At 41.2% G+C, this 16872-nt stretch overlaps 1 protein-coding gene across 3 annotated transcripts in view; it reads right to left on the bottom strand.

The window, feature by feature from the left end:
• The window catches only part of CDH11 (cadherin 11), an 87056-nt gene extending 71723 nt beyond the window's left edge, over nucleotides 1-15333 (bottom strand). For 2 of the 3 annotated variants that reach the window (XM_061372367.1, XM_061372369.1), the window contains exon 1: nucleotides 14723-15333. The gene's annotated coding sequence lies outside the window, so the exon portion shown is untranslated. Of the gene's footprint in view, nucleotides 1-661; nucleotides 754-14722 lie in introns of all 3 variants that reach the window. The other variant, XM_061372368.1, reaches the window with a different exon arrangement.
• Nucleotides 15334-16872: the final 1539 nt, after the last annotated feature.

Raw genomic sequence — 16872 nt, 5'->3', positions numbered from 1 at the left:
GCACGCAGCTAATAGAACAGTTTTGCAGCTAGCTGATATGTGAAGTAGACTGTACCTTCTCCACACAAAGCAGAGGAGCATGTCTCGCCAAGCATCATGTCACCCTTTAAAATAAGTCTGTAGAGCTCCTCACCAGTATGATACTGAATTATGCATTTTTAATCTTGTCTTAATTATTTATTGTGTTATATGAGATAATTAATTATATTAATTACAATTTTGCAGTCCTTTTTTTTTTCTATACAAATTTCCATGTCATTTTTAAAGAAAATTTTTCATTTGCAAAAGGATTTTCAGTATTAGAAATTTGTGGCACTTATAATTTCACAGGTAAATAGGAGAAGGTGGGATGAGCCAACCTCTTTTATTTTTTTTCTATATATGTAACTTCCATATTATTCTCAAAAACATTTGTCACCACATGTAGTGACTGCATTTGTTTCCTGTCTCTTCTGACTATCTCCTACTAATTTATTTCTGTTCCTGCTAATATGTAAAGAAGCACTCTACACAAAGCCCCCTGGCTTCAATAGCTTTTTGACATACAGTATTGTTGCAGGTCATAACAGATACAAAAACAGGAAAACACAGGCAGTGTAAGAGTTTTTACATGGAAATGACATAACAGATAAACATACAACACACAGAGTGTGGCACTTACCATAAGAAATTTTAGTACATGTTATGTTTAGTTTATGTTTGGTCCATGAACATGTCAAAAAGAGGAATCAGGTCCCAGCTGTGAATGGAAATCTGGCAGACCAAATGAAGAAAATATAAAAATAAAAATAAAAGGGAAAGATACAAAAGAATTAATCTTTCTCTGAAATAGAGTGTCATTTATTTTTGCAGGCTGAGAATCCATTCTTGTATCAGTATGCACATCTCTGCTATGCTTAAGGTTTTAAATTTGCCAACCAATTTTTACTTCATTAATCCTCAACTAATGTGACTGCCACCAATAGTGAGAAGCACAGAGAGCCCTTGGGACTGAGTACTGTTCTTTCAGACCATAGGCTTTCCTCACCACCCTGAATTTATACTGACTTCTGGCTGGGGCTGCTGGAAGAATTAGCTATGGAAGCTCTCCTCCAAATTAGGGTGCACAGTCCACATCACACTGTTAATTTGAATCTCAAAGCATGACACGGTCAAAGAGACAGAGTTTGGCAAACAGATATTTGCAAAACAGAGCACAAAAACTCAGGTAAAACTGAGAAACAGGAAAACTGATGTCAGCAAGTGAACTTACAGGAGTAGGAGTGAAGAATTTCAGTTTGCAAGATTTGGTACAGATATTTAGTTATATAAATTAAACACAAAGAATCACAGTGGTAAATATCTCACCTTACAGGAATCAGCTTAATTTCCAGCTCACAAAAATCCTAGAAAATTGAATGTCTCCATGCTAGCTTTTGCTTGAATTCTTTGACTTCGGACTGTTTTGTTTATAGGGAAAAGCTCTCTTTGATGTTGGAATATTAGAAGGAGTGAAACAATAAACTTCCTATATTCTAATATCCAGACATCCTGAGCTTGTTCAAGGACCCCTTGATTCATGAAGGCAAATAATTAAATTACCTGAGCTTTGATCAACGAGTTGCTGCAGCCCTTTTTGATGTAGTATGTGGCTGTTTGAAGCTCCAAACAGATAACTAGCCCATATGGTTTTTAATCCTTTGCCACTAGCAGCAGATTTTGTGTAATATTCTGGCATTTCAAAGTGAGCACCTCAATATCATTTGGGGATGCTGCTCCAATAGGAGTACAATAGGTATACTAGGTCCAATAGGATACTTAAACCACAGACTAGATGCAAAATTCATTGAAAGATCAAAACTCCCTCCCTAAACAAGCTGAACTTATTTTTCAGTCAAGTTAACTTGACTTAATACTATGTTTTGAAAGCTGCTCTTTAGATGGCATGTCACTGAGGCACATAAAAATATTTCTGAGAAGCAAGGAGGTTTGTCTTTGCAATACAAGTTTTCATCATGTTCCATGCTTTCCAACTATTTTCCCTAAAAGAAACCCGAGTGGGCATACACTCGTCTAGTCAGGTGAAAGGACACTTTTAAAATAGGGAAAACAAACTGATAGATTTAAGTCTTTCATTCTTCTTTCTCCTCAAATGCAAGCACCTGGATGAAGTCATTAAGTCATTAAGAAGTCAAAGTCCAAGCCAACAGAAGCTAGAAGTCAATACAGATGCTGTCTTCTCAGCTGATCTGTAATTTCAAATATGACTACTGAATGAATTCCTTTCCATAAATGAAGAATTAGGCTCCTCTTCATTCATTCTAGGATCCTTTCAGTAAGTGAAGAGGTTACTAAAACAAGCAGCATAATTAGAAGGCATAATTAATGTATAGGGATCTTTTACTCAGTTCCCTATACAGCTTCAACAACGTTGCCATACATATATATATACACGCCTAATTTTAGCAACAGTTCCATGGATTATGGAAATGACCTCACCAGACTACTGAGAAGTGGGAAAAACAGTTTCGCAACAGAACATTTTCTGGCATCATTCATGGTAGAAAGGCATCTGTCCTTCAAGGCACAGCTGTGGAAAGGGATTCATGTTGTTCAGACTGACATCTCAATTCATAAGGATACAGGCTTAGGAAAACACAATGAATATGCCTGGCTTTCTTTAGATAGCAGATTATTTTGGTGCATAAGGATGTAGACAGAAATCATGTCTTTACATTTAAAACACTTGATATGTTATTAAAAACTTGGTAGGTTTCTAACTTGTTGGAAAATAAATCCTGGGGCTTTTTATAAAGCCCAAAGGGGAAATGCGTATAATCAATTGGTAAGAACAAAAAAGGAAGTTAATATGTATACAATTTCATGTTTTTTTCCATTAAGTTACAGGACCTGCATGTATAACTAACATGGGAAACAGGAAACTGTCATATCTCACTCAAAACACTCCTTGTAACATTGAAGAGCCTGAAAGTAGGAGCTGCTGATCTTAAATTCAAGAAGCAATTAGCATTTGTTAACTCAAAGTAATAAAATGCTCAAAGCATTTATGGGTTAAATAAAGTCTACGTTTAAGCACATGGAAACAGTTAAAACACGAACATTTGTGCAGTTTATTTTGAATTATTTCATTTCAACTAAAAATGGATTTAATTTCCAGATGGGGTATACCTTTGGGCGAAAAAATTCTTCTATCCTCCAGTAGGCAAACTAATTTAACACCAATGGAAAAATCTTTTGTACATATTATTAATTTCATTTACATCACTTTCTTTTCTTGATAAAGTATCAATGACCTCCTTTAATTTTTTTTGCAAAAAATAAGCAAAAGTTCAGTTTTTTGGTATTTCTCACATTATGTACAGCTTTCAAAAAATAACTTGCTAGTCATTCATTTTTGAGGAAAATATAAGGGCTAAGCTGTTCCACAGGCTGTATATGGTGATAGAAGCAGGATTTAACAGCCGTAAGAACAAAATACAGATTTTCACTCAGTCCCATCAGTAATGAGATACATGTAGACAATCTGGTTCAAGTCTGCTGCAGAGGATAGTCTACAGAATCTCATGAAGGCAGTAATTACAGCTAGTACACTCTCTGACCTCTAACTCATCATAAAAAAAGCCAAGGTCATGACAACGAGCAACTGTCAAATCTTGGTAAGTATCAGAGCTGGCACTTTCTCTATAGACTTGATTATTTCAGCCAAACTCATTTCTTGTTCAATTTGATTGGATAATTAAACAAATATTAGTGCATATGATGGTGGATTGAGAGCATTCTTAATGATAGTAGGACTAAAAGCTGGCTTAGCCCTGAGGTGCACACATCCATGTAAATTCTGTTTAAGGACATGAGTTAATATAATTACAAAAAATACTTTAAATTTACATATCAAGGATATTGTTTAGTAACACCAATGTCTATTAGTAACCCCACAGACTCCAGTTCCTCTGGTTTGTATCAGACTGACTAGACGGAATTTTTAACAGTAAAGTGAAAAAATAAGTATAATAGTTTAAACTTCTCACAGAAGTCATTGTAAAAAGTCTGCTAACAACAATAACAAAATTTTGAGCATTATATTAAATCAGGTGACATTTAACTAGCCTCCAAAATCTACAAATGCAAAATGAAGGTTGTAATAAGATAGCTGGGGCCTTGAGCAACCTGGTCTAGTAGAAAAGGTGTCCCTGCCCATGGCAGGTGAGTTTGAAGCAGATGATCTTTGAGGTCCCTTTCAACCCTAACAATTCTGTGATTCTATGATTCAGTGTCAACTCAATGCCGCTCAAAAAAAATAGACTTTTATAATGTGACTTTTGATTTTCATAATGTGTTTTGACTGCTTCTTTAAAACCCAAGGCCAGTAGCCACTTACTTTCTAATTTGTGATGCTATAGAACCACAGCACTTCACCGCAGCACTGCAGCATGGAGTAAATCTTTGCATTACCTTTTTCAATGGGGTTCATCATGTCCTAGTTACATGTGATGTCTGCATATTGTATATAAATGGTCTAGAGAGGCAGTAAGGCTAGTTTCCATTACTTTTTTCATGATATTGCTTGAGTGCTTCTCAGATCACACCAATCTCACCTTATTTAAATGTGGAGTTTTCTTTGTTTTGAATATACAGAAAGTCATTGAACATACCAAGAATAAGTTTTTTTCATATACCAGTAGTTTAGCATACCTAGCCAAATACAAAGAAAGTAAGACTTCTGCTTAGGGATCCAGAAAACTAAGTAAGTAACATGCACAGAGGGTAACTGGACATTACAAGAGTGCAATGATTACACTGCAGCCTAGGAATGAGAAGCCATTGTTTAATTCAGGTAGAAGTAACTAACACCAGAGGCAATGTAGGCCCGCTGATGAACGGGACGGGTGCCCTGGTGACAGAAGATACAGAGATGGCAGAGTTACTGAATGCCTTCTTTGTCTCTGTCTACTCTGCCGGAGGCAGTCCTGAAGAGCCCTGTACCGCTGAGACCTCGGATGAAGATAGGTCAACGGAGCGGTCTGCCTTAGTCGATGAGGAATGGGTTAAAGACCAGTTGAGCAATCTGGATATCCATAAATCCATGGGTCCAGATGGGATGCACCCGCGGGTGCTGAGGGAACTGGCTGAGGTCATTGCTAAACCGCTCTCCATCATCTTTACCAAGTCTTGGGAAACGGGAGAGGTGCCTGAGGACTGGAGGAAAGCAAATGTCACTCCTGTCTTCAAAAAGGGCAAGAAGGAGGACCTAGGTAACTATAGACCGGTTAGCCTCACCTCCATTCCTGGGAAAGTGATGGAACACCTTATCCTTGGTGCCATCTTAAGGCATATCAAGGATAAGAGGGTTATGAGAGGCAGTCAACATGGCTTCACCAAGGGGAAGTCGTGCTTGACCAATCTCGTAGCCTTTTATGAGGAAATAACACGGTGGGTGGATGATGGTAGAGAGGTGGATGTGGTCTACCTTGACTTCAGCAAAGCGTTTGACACGGTCTCCCACAGCATCCTTGCGGCTAAATGGAGGAAGTGTGGTCTGGATGATCGGGTAGTGAGGTGGACTGTGAACTGGCTGAAGGAGAGAAGCCAGAGAGTTGTAGTCGATGGGGCGGAGTCTAGTTGGAGGCCTGTATCTAGTGGAGTGCCTCAAGGGTCGGTACTGGGACCAGTATTATTTAATATATTCATCAACGATTTAGATGAGGGAATTGAGTGTACTATCAGCAAGTTTGCTGATGACACTAAGCTGGGAGGGGTGGCCGACACGCCAGAAGGCTGTGCTGCCATCCAGAGGGACCTGGACAGGCTGGAGAGCTGGGCGGGGAATAACTTGATGAAATATAACAAGGGAAAGTGTAGAGTCCTGCATCTGGGCAGGAACAACCCCAGGTTCCAGTATAGGCTGGGGAACGACCTGTTAGAGAGCAGTGTAGGGGAGAGGGACCTGGGGGTCCTGGTGGACGACAGGGTGACCATGAGCCGACACTGTGCCCTTGTGGCCAAGAAGGCCAATGGCATCCTGGGTTGCATTAGAAGGGGGGTGGTTAGTAGGTCGAGAGAGGTCCTCCTTCCCCTCTACTCTGCCCTGGTGAGACCTCATCTGGAATATTGTGTCCAGTTCTGGGCCCCTCAGTTTAGGAAGGACAGGGACCTGCTGGAGAGAGTCCAGCGCAGGGCAACTAAGATGATTAAGGGAGTGGAGCATCTCCCTTATGAGGAAAGACTGAGGGATCCGGGTCTCTATAGTTTGGAGAAGAGGAGATTGAGGGGTGACCTTATTAGTGTATATAAATATATAAAGGGGGAGTGTCACGAGGATGGAGCCAGGCTCTTCTCAGTGGCAAACAATGAAAGGACAAGGGGTAATGGGTACAAATTGGAGCACAAGAGGTTCCACTTAAACCTGAGAAGAAACTTCTTCTCAGTGAGGGTGACAGAACACTAGAACAGGCTGCCCAGGGAGGTTGTGGAATCTCCTTGTTTGGAGACATTCAAAACCCGCCTGGACACGTTCCTGTGTAACCTTATCTAGGTGTTCCTGCTCCGGCAGGGGGATTGGACTAGATGATCTTTTGAGGTCCCTTCCAATCTCTAACATACTGTGATACTGTGATACTGTGAAGTAATTGTTACAGGAGAAGCCATATGCTGGTTTATCCTGACCCAGTCATTGAAGAATGTCTCCACATTTGAGGATAAGTAGCAATGGCTGAATAAAGAAAAAAAATTATGAAAATAAAGAAAGGCTAGAAAAGTCCACTATACCTGATAAAATGGAGGTTATGGAGGGCAAAGTCTGCCTTGAAAAGTGGGAAAATGTGAAGGTGAAAAGTTCACTGAATATTAGATTTTCATGGTAGAGGGGAGCAGATGCTAATAAAGGCACAAGAAATATCGTCTAAACATAAGCAGTTTCAGTGATCTCAGGATGATGATGCAGAAAGCTAAGAAGCCAAGAACTATGCCTAGGAGCACAGGCTCTATGTTACCAAGGTCATATAGACAGTAACCTTGACTACTGTATATGTTTTGTTTTAATACAGGTCATGGAGATACCCCAATTAGCTCCGGAGTCTTTGTATAGATCAGTGGACTGTGAACTGCAGTACAGGACTGGGCATCACTTGAGAAGGGATAGTCTTAAACTAACTTCACTACAGGGGTATAGCCAAAGACTACACCACAGAAAACCACATACTAGAGATCTCTAAGAGGATTGTTAAATTTAGTACTTGAACCATGACTACATATTCATACTTTATGAACACAATTTTTTTTTCCACATAAACATTGCAAATTTCACAATTTTAAGGACAGAACTATAATGCCCATCCTAAATCTGACCTACAGTCACTTGGTATTGCTACCTGATCAGCCTTTTTGTATGCAAATGATAAATTGTTTGTATGTAAATGTCAGTGCCTGCTATGTTTTCTTCTTGCTTTAGAAAAAAACCCCAAAAGCAGCTATGTAAATTGCCACTCTGCTAGAAAGAACTGAAATGCATACTAATCAGACATATTCTCCTAGCTATACCAGCTATAACTAAATCTGTAACAAAAAAAAAGGAAACAATCAGTGGTGGACTATTTTTTCTATTTGAATCAGAACCCCAAATAAAATTATTCAGCAGCTTTTCAAAATTTTGAAACCTCCTATGTCTGGAGAAATTATGTTTGAAACTGTGAATGAACAGTAGCTTTCAGTAATGTTAAATACTTAAGATTTTCAATGGAATTTTAATTGCAAGAAAAGTATGCTGAAAAAGAATGGGAAGAAGATGTTATCTTTAAGAATGTCTGTTCACTTTGTGCATTGGATAAATGTTTGAGTACTTCCTCAGGTACATCAGCTTGGTAATCTCTGTGTTTCATGCAATATGAGACCTGAGGTTTTGATCACTGTGCGGTACACTCTGAATTAACCTGGCAGCATTCAATGGATTTAATACTGGTCATTCCTCCGAAAAAGCTTACAATCATTTCTGCATTGACCAGAAAGTACCCTGTGATGAAGAAATGCACTAAAACCTTGTCTTGAACAGTGATCTAAAATGAACTGAATGATACTTCAAAACACCTAACTATATCAATACGTGGTCAAGTCAGCTGAAAGGGATGTCTGCCTGTTGGAAGACCTGTTCTGAAAGGACAAGATTTAATCCAAAAATTTCAAGTATGTATCCTAGTGCTAAGAAGACTAGGTTTTTATTTTGAAAATACTATTCAAAGTCCTGTGTTTACCTCAGGATTTCTTGCAAATAAAATTATTTCCAAGATTTAGGTACAAATCTTTTGAATGTCAAGTTTGTCAAAGAATTTAAATTTGCATTTTTTAACCTGTTGCTTCAGTTAAAAATTTCCACTAACACACAAAAATTAATTTTAACTGTATAAATGAAAATATACATAAATGTGCATGAAGTACACGTAAGGTATAGGAAGGTTCATAGTGTTATATAACTTAGCTGTACAGGTGTTCTGCTCTGGTAATTAAAATACATTTATTTTTTGATCAAATGCCATCTAACTGCACAAACTGTGTTTCTTTTGTTTGTCTTATGATGTCTACATACAAAAAAAAGAAGACAGAATTTGCTAAAAGATGAAAGCAGTAATTCAGTTATTCGTTCAGGAGCCAAGATCTTTGAGATAATTACTTTAAATCAAGAAGGGACAGACCATTTAAATTTGTGACTTAATGCCGACACATGCATATATTAATAAAACAGTTAGCATTAATGGAAATAGGGTTTAGTCTGCTGATTCAAATAGAGCTATCATTTCTGGTTTATACTGAACTAATGACTTATCCTTGGCAGAATGATATGTATGCATGTATTTAACTATTTAACTTAACCACTGAGACCAATTAATATGTTTCTGAAGTTTTATTTTACTTAAATATATATATATATATATATATATCAGAAGCCTCACTGGGGTAAAATTATGTTGAACCAGAGTTTATACGGCACTGGCTTACTCTTAAACATAATACTTCCGCATGGAATATCTGATGATTGCACTTTATAAAAGGAAGAGTGCTGAAATGCAGTGCAGAAGAAGCAGCTCGCAATGGGACTGACATCAAGTTAAGGAACTTTTTGGTATATCAAGCTAGCGCAAACCCTGTGTGATTAGGAGTTTATGTGAAAAGAATAACCCTGCACACAGCCATATAAACCAGGCTGTTTTCAAGCTATGAAGTACGGATGATGTGTACTGGTAGGGCAGGAAAACCTGTTGCACGATTCAAACATAAGGGAGCTAAATGTGGTGCTATGAAGCTCATAAACACAGAAATTCTGTGAATTGTATTTTAAAGGGTTACTGAATAGAAGTTCTTCTACTTATCACTCCAGTCTTCTCCTGTGTGGGCCAATGTGTCCACATCTTTGGGAACTCTGGAACAGTGTCAAAACATATCAACACAATTAAAGGAAAGCTTAAGTGCAATTACTGAGTAGATGAGTACACCCTACATCATACATTCATGTATCAAAGTTCTGTTCAATCTTGGCTGCTTTATAATACTTCATGATCCACAACTGCATTTTATGTTAGTTTATCTACAATGTGGCTACAGTCTATCTGTAGATGAACAATTAAATGATCATTTGAACCTACTGCTTAATTGTTCACCAATCACTCTGGAAATCCTGGCTACTCCTTTATATTCAGTTCCTTGGTCTTTTTCTTATAATCCATTTATGTTGATTTCTACTACTCCAACTCTGCCTGCCTTTGCATGACAATCAAGAGTTCTGATGAGCTCTTGCTGATTCAGAAGGGGAAGGGTTTCTACTCATTGCCAAACTTTGGAGAAAACACACAAAGCCCCTTAGAATTTGCTTAAGCCAGCACTTTAGAATTGAAGAGATAAATTATGGCTCATGGAGTGCACAGAACTCAGTGGGACTGGGATGCCAGAAAACCACTACACCACCCAAGCAGTTATGGAAGAAAGCCTCATGTCGTTGTCAGGCAAAATTAACCATAATGTCACCTTCCCCATGGACACTGCTCAGCACCAGGCCTGGCTGCTCCAGATATTTGCCTCTGAATTCCTGCTGGCCTGCAAGGCACTGTTAATGTCCCAGCCATGTGTAATGTTCTCTGGGGGGCCTTGAACATGACTGTCAGATCTAACTTTTGCATCCACCTTGGGCACATCTAACAGTTTAAGGGGTGTTCCCTGCCCTGGGGCACAGAGGATGCAGTTAAGGGGTCTTGGACTGCTCTTTGCAACACAGTGCTCCTCATCATAGCAGCGCTTATTTTCCAGTGCAGTATTTGATCTCTCACCAAGAGTTGTTACTTTATGATAATTCTTAATTACTATCCTAAATCCTGTGATTGACAGAAACTTATACATCTATTACAGCACTGTGTTGCCCATTTTTGGCATCGATGTTACAGACAACAATGTCTATTAGACACATTAGATTCTCTGGATGCGTATCTGCCAGAGATACAAAACAATATTATAACACTCTGCACTCTGTTACTTATAGTATATATTTCTTATACACCAGAATTCAACTAGTCAAAAAACTGGGCAGCCCAGCATCCTGCCCTTAGCAGTACCCCAAAGCGGATGTCTAGGGAACATCAGAAGAGGGCAACTAGAAATGAGACTCCTTCGAAGCCTGCAACCATTTAACATTTATAAGTGCCACACACGTCCTTTTTGGTCTGCATTTCCAAGGACAGGTTGTAACAACATCTTTTCTATTCCAAGGTGCTACAGGATACACGGAAATGATTTGGACCAGTCTACTTTTCTCAGTTCTTCAGTTCTAAGTTCCACTGACCTAGATGTCAGTGTATGGGCAAAATTAGACCAATTTTCTTAATATGTTTGGGGTCTTTTTCTTTCAAGGATGTCTTTAAAAGACCTATCAAGCATGACAATATTTTGAAAGACGTATTTTTTTGCTTTGACATACTGTTTCTGTCTTTAAACTCTTAGCATAGCAGGAGTTGATACTGCCTTTGAAAAAGGAAGAAAGAGATAGTAAACTCCTTACAAACCACTGCCACTGAGAGGACTGAGTGGTGTTTAGTTTACAGCTAGGCTGCAGCCGTGGCACTCTTCACCTAAGCTGAAGTTACAGGGTTCCAAAACTCCACGAGGCGGTAACACGACGCCGAAGGTAACGCGATCCACCGACTAGAACAATGCTAATCCTGACAAACTGCCCGAGCATTAGCCCGCACCACAGAGAGACTGAATCCTGTCTCCCCTGAGAGGGCCTGCGATGCTGGTGGTAACAAAACGGTTTTTCACAGCGACCGAAGCGGCGGGGCCGGCGGCGAAGAGCGTCAGTGCCCTCTAGTGACCGACCTGCCGCCACCTCGACGAGCGCCGCAGAGCACCCCCCCCGGTCTGTGGCCGCTCCGCTGTCGGCCATTCTTCAGGCCGCCTTCAAAGGACCCGTTGGGCAAAGCGGAGTCATATCAGTAAACTCAACGCCGGCAGAACGGCTTTCACTAATCCCGATTTCTGAGTAAAAACCTCTCCTCTGGGAGAGCCGTGAGCAACTTTGCCACCTTTCGGTAGTATTTAAATGATTCGAAAGTCCATCCTTAGGTAGGAAAAGAGAATGAATGGGTTGACTAATCTGGCATAGGCAGGCTTGCACTTAAATGAGTCAATAATTTCCCAAGCTAGGAGTATCAGAGTCTTCAGCATCAGAACCGAAACACAGGACTAAATTTTCTCCTGAAATACTGTAAAAGAGTTGTAGAGTACATGACCACATTGCTCCTTTTCTGATAACAGACAAAGTAAAATATAAGGATATAATATGAAAAGACAATACTTAAGTGTGAAGTAAAACCTCTTAATTCATATGGACAAAGTGCTTCATCCAAACTACATTTAAATTTGTGGCCATCTTTCAATTTCCCAAAGCTTTGGCTTGGTCCCAACAAAGGTACAATGAAAACTGAAATGTTATTAGACAAAAAGAGAAGTATAGCATAGGAAATTATACACAGACTTTTTGTTTAAAATGTTCATAGAAAAATTCAGGCACAAAACAAGTCTAGAAAGTATGTTGCTAAACTGCTCCAAATTAATTGATTCCAGATGAGACCTCCACTTCTCACACACTGAAGATATTTCGCTAAACATGCAGCTCACAAAATGGATTCAGAAATGATTAAAGATGTTCACCAAAAAGGGGAGACGCTAGTCTCAAGTTGGAATTCACTTTTATTTCCTATAAGATCTGAGCTAGAAATAACTTCTACTGTGGAAATCATAGCAATAAAATATTTTTTACGCAAGTTAAGCTTTGTTTAGTTACAGCATCTGCAGAAACCAATTGTTAGTCTACGGGAACTCCAAACTTTACATGTTTATTATATTAAATTAAATATGTCAAATAACGGCATCAGAATAGTATATTAGTTGAAGCTGAAATCACATTATATATTTTAAAACATTTGATCAGATAAATCACACAAGTCATCCTAATCTTTGTAGTTTCCCCTCACTGTTATACAAAAGAAAAATGCATTTATTGTCCCGTCTCTCAATCAACCATTTTCACACATATTTCCTTCTGAAACTGCTGATGATAAATCGCAATGACTTATCCCATCTCTTGACATACCCTGTTGTAGCAGAAATTCGAAGTAAACTACTCCCTAGTGATTTTTTTAGACAGGCAACACTTAAAATTTTAGCAAAGCTAAAGCTGATGTAGAGAAGTCTATAAATAGCATTCTCTGTCCATGTTCACTCTCTGATGCTCCAGTGCAATGCTGAGGTGAAAAAAACCCCAAAACCATATCTTATTCCAGGGCCTAAGAACAAAACCTACAGAAGAAAGATGTTTTGTAGGCAATTTTTCTGAAGAATTTCCAATTCTTTTATTGAAGATGTTGTTCTTCGTTCTTCTCCAGTAGGAGAGATACTCAGAAACTTCTGTTTTCTAGAGTGTAGTAGACTAAGAAATACACTAGAAGAATGTTTTGCATGTTAAGGTATGAAGCTCAAATCAGACCTTCTGCTCTCAGTCTCTACAGTTCTTACGTTCTCACCCAACAACATGAATTGCACCACTCAGCTATGAAAATGCTGTTCATAAGCAAACATCTGCAATTCCATTTCTATATACTTCTATATATCTCTCCATATAAAATCATCCAAAGGGCTAAGTACAATCATCGATTTCTGTTCTAAATCTCAGTGAACAGACCTGATTGAGGCAGATGTCAAATTAATTATTGCAGAACTCCTACACTGAAAGCAAATTTATTTATTGGCATACATTAGCCACTATAGAAAGAGAACGAAGTACGTGGAGGATCACACAGACTTTGGAAACACTGAAGCAAGCATAAAAGCAATGAGGGGAAAAGAGATGGACACTCAGTAATGTCTGAGTGTGTGCTTCTCTGCTTCTGAATCTGTTGCTGATTTTCTCATTCAATAGTTTCATTATTAAATAATTAATAATATTTAATCTCTTAATAGAGGGGTGCAGAGTCTGTGAAATTCTTTTTATATCACCATCACAAATCAACAGGAAGAAAGTCTTTCCCGGTGAGTTACTAGTCACTGGAATGTGAAAAAGAAATGAGCATTCTCCTCATAAAGAGCCAATTTCTGAATTAGTGACCTCATTTGCTAAAGAGGCTCCTTGTCACGGATATCTCGGTAGGTAAATACAGTGTTACACAGCCACACTGTCCTTTGTAACAGTGGTACAAAGATCTCCTAGCATACACTGGTTCTATCCTCACTAAATGAATATTTAAAAGAGTAGACAATAAAGGGGGACTTCTGTAGAAGGTAAAGGCATTTGTATCATGATGTCAGACTGCTATATGTGCTCTCAAAGGACTGCACAGGAAGCACTTTTATTCTAAAAGTTGATGGTATTTATGGGGACCTGCAGCTTGATCTATTTTACCTTTCTTGGAGATGTGCTTATGCATGTATCACCCAAGAGTCTAATGCTTTTTGGACTAGCCCATATTAGAGACAGATACCATTTTGGTACCTTGTGAATAGTAATGCACTTGAAAGCCAGCAAGCAAAAAAAAAAAAAAAAAAAAAAAAAACAAAAAAAAAATCCCAAACAAACAAAAACCCCAAGGAAAAAAAAAAAACACAAAAAACCTGCATGACATATAAATCAAAGTCTTTCCCCCCCCCTTTTTTTTTTTTTTCTGGATAGAGCATCCTTCATTTCACGCACTCATAATTTCTGCATATCCATTTCATGCCTGGGAGCTACAGTGCAAGTAAAAGATTTTCAGTTCGGGGGTTTCACTATCTGCTTTATCCGGAGGAACATTTTAAAACGGACAAATGCTGGCCCGCCCCCTTCCCCGAGCAAGAACGGAATTTTTAAAAGCAATGCTACCGTTTTCCACAGTGTTCCCTTTCAGCCTGTGGAGAGACCACCTCGCCGCTCTCCTCTCAGCCACAGCCGAGCCCGCACCCCCGGGGTCGGCACCCTTACCCCGCCCCAGCCCCGCGGCTGCTGTCAAGTTTCGGCTGTGCACGCACGCATCCTCCTCTCGGTCCTCTTGCTCTGAGCTGCAGCGAAGGACCATTCCCCCGCAGCCCCGCTCCTGCTCCTTGTCTTTCCCTTCGCTGCTGCCTCACCCGGCAGCAGCGCGTCCCGCTCCCCCAAAATGAGTCCGGCGCCGCCGTGTCCCGCTGCTCCCCGGGGCTGCCGGCTGCTGCTGCCGCTTACCTGCCGGTCCAGAGCGGGCTGGCTGCTTCCTTTAGCCACCTCCGGAGGAGAGGAGGCAAGTCCCATTCACAACTAGACACTGAGCAGACACGGCAGCATCTTCAGCCTATTACACTCCACGGGCAGCGGCTGCTGAATGAGGCTCTGAGCTAGTGGCAGGAATTAGAAAGAGGGAGGGAGGGGAAAGGGGAAAGGAAAGGAGAGAGGGAGGGAGAGGGAGCAAGGGGGAGTGAAGCAAGATTAGAGGAAGGGAAAAGCTGGAGGCTGTTGCTTCTCTATTTTCTTCTCCCTTCCCCCCACCCCAAAGGAAAGCAGACCCCAGAGCCTGCCCTCCCGCAGGGCCCAGAGTCCCGAGTGACCTCTGATGCCTGCGGGGAAGAAGCTGGGGTTGGGAGGGCAAACCGAGGGGTAGAGGAGCCCGGGGCTTCTCTGCACCCCCAAGTCCCGGCGATGAGGAGCGTTCGTAGTCCCCTCCCCACGAGCCGGTCCTGCACCACCGCTCACGGGCACCCACACACACGTCTGCGGGGGACAAGGGGACACGCGTCCTGCTGCCCGCGGGCTGCCGGCAGCAATACCCAGTCCCTTCCCTGGCGCCGCTTCTCTGCGGGTAGCTCAGGACCACCCCATGACGGCGACGGCGCGGAGGGAGGCTGGAACCCCGACGAAAGCCCCGGGCACGGGCATCCGGACCACAGCCGCTGCACGAGGGCTCCTGAGAGGAGCTGCCCCCACCGGGGAGCACCGCCAGGGAAACAGTCTGAGCTGCACAAACAGCAGGAGCGTTTTATACCGACTCCACTCCTGTTTCCTGTCATGAGCAGACATTTGTCCAGGGGAAAAAAAAAAAAAAAAAAAAAAAAAAAAAAAAAAAAAAAGAAAAGAAAACCAAGTAAGTTCCCCAGGCATTTCTGGATGTGGAAAATTCTGGTCGGGTGCAGCACAGAGGCCAGGCTTCTGCCCCGGCAGGTTGCCCTACCACTTGGGTGGACCGGGTGATGCCATCCTTTCCAAACACACCTGGCCCAGCGGCTGCCATTCTCACTCTCTGTGTTTTCATTACCTAAAGTGAAACCCCCAGCAAAAAATAATTCTCAGGCAGGGTTCAGCTCTACAAGCCCAGGGAGAAGTGCCCAGAGTCAATGTACCTATCCAAACCCAGAAGCATCATGCAGTGGCCTCATGTCATTCCCACACAGGCACACTTGAGCTTGCTAAGTCCCGTCTCACCCACCAGTTTTCCTCACAGTGGCCAAGACCTGCATGCTCTAAGGTGACTGTCTGGATAGTCAGTGCCATCTGCAGAGCTGTGGAGCACTGCGGAGAGAGCAAAGAAGGATGCAGTGTGCCGCCCCTCAAAAATAAGGATTGCATTTGCTGTTGGAAATAGCTAGGTGCCTCTTTGTCAAGATAATCTGCCCATTCTCAGGCAACCCACTCGACTGCTCATCTCCCACTCCACAAGGCAGCAGTCACAGTGCTCTGTGACCACATCACTCAGCCCCAAAGAGCAAGGCTTTTATATTCTGTGGTTAAGCAGCTCTGCCAATAACTCCGCACAAAGAAAAAAAAACAATTGGCACAAAAGCTGCCACTGTACAAAGAATCTAGGAGGAGGAAAACCGATAAACAGCGCATTCTTGCAGGCCAAGGGACACCAAACTTAGCATAGCATGGCAGCAAGTCATAGGATCATAGAATAGTTCAGGTTGGAAAATACCTTCAAGCGCGTCAAGTCCAACCGTTAACATAGCACTGCCACATTCACCACTAAACCATGTCCCTAAGCACCACATCTACACATCTTTTAAACTCCTCCAGGGATGGTGACTCAACCACTTCCCTGGGCACCCTGTTCCAATACTTGGCGTCCCTTTAGGTGAAGAAATTTTTAACATTCAGCCTAAACCTCCCCTGGCACAACTTGAGGCCATTTCTTCTTGTCCTATCACTTGTTACATGAGAAAAGGGACCCACTCCCTGCTTGCTACAATCTCCTTTCAGGCAGTTGTAGAGAACAGTAAGGTCTTCCCTGAGCTTCCTTTTCTCCAGCTAAACCACCCCAGTCCTGTCTGGTGTCAGCCCTAGGGAAAAAGCAGGAGTGTCCTGGCTGCAGAGCTGGAGGCCTTGAAGAATTTAAGACTAAAATA

The sequence above is a fragment of the Neopsephotus bourkii genome, unplaced genomic scaffold (assembly GCF_033783945.1).
Source record: "Neopsephotus bourkii isolate Nb327-2 ecotype Australia unplaced genomic scaffold, CSIRO-AGI_Nbou_v1 NB_1607, whole genome shotgun sequence".
Taxonomy (NCBI): Eukaryota; Metazoa; Chordata; class Aves; order Psittaciformes; family Psittacidae; genus Neopsephotus; species Neopsephotus bourkii.
The sequence above is the reverse complement of the archived record's forward strand: the minus strand, read 5'-3'. Positions and strand labels throughout refer to the sequence as shown.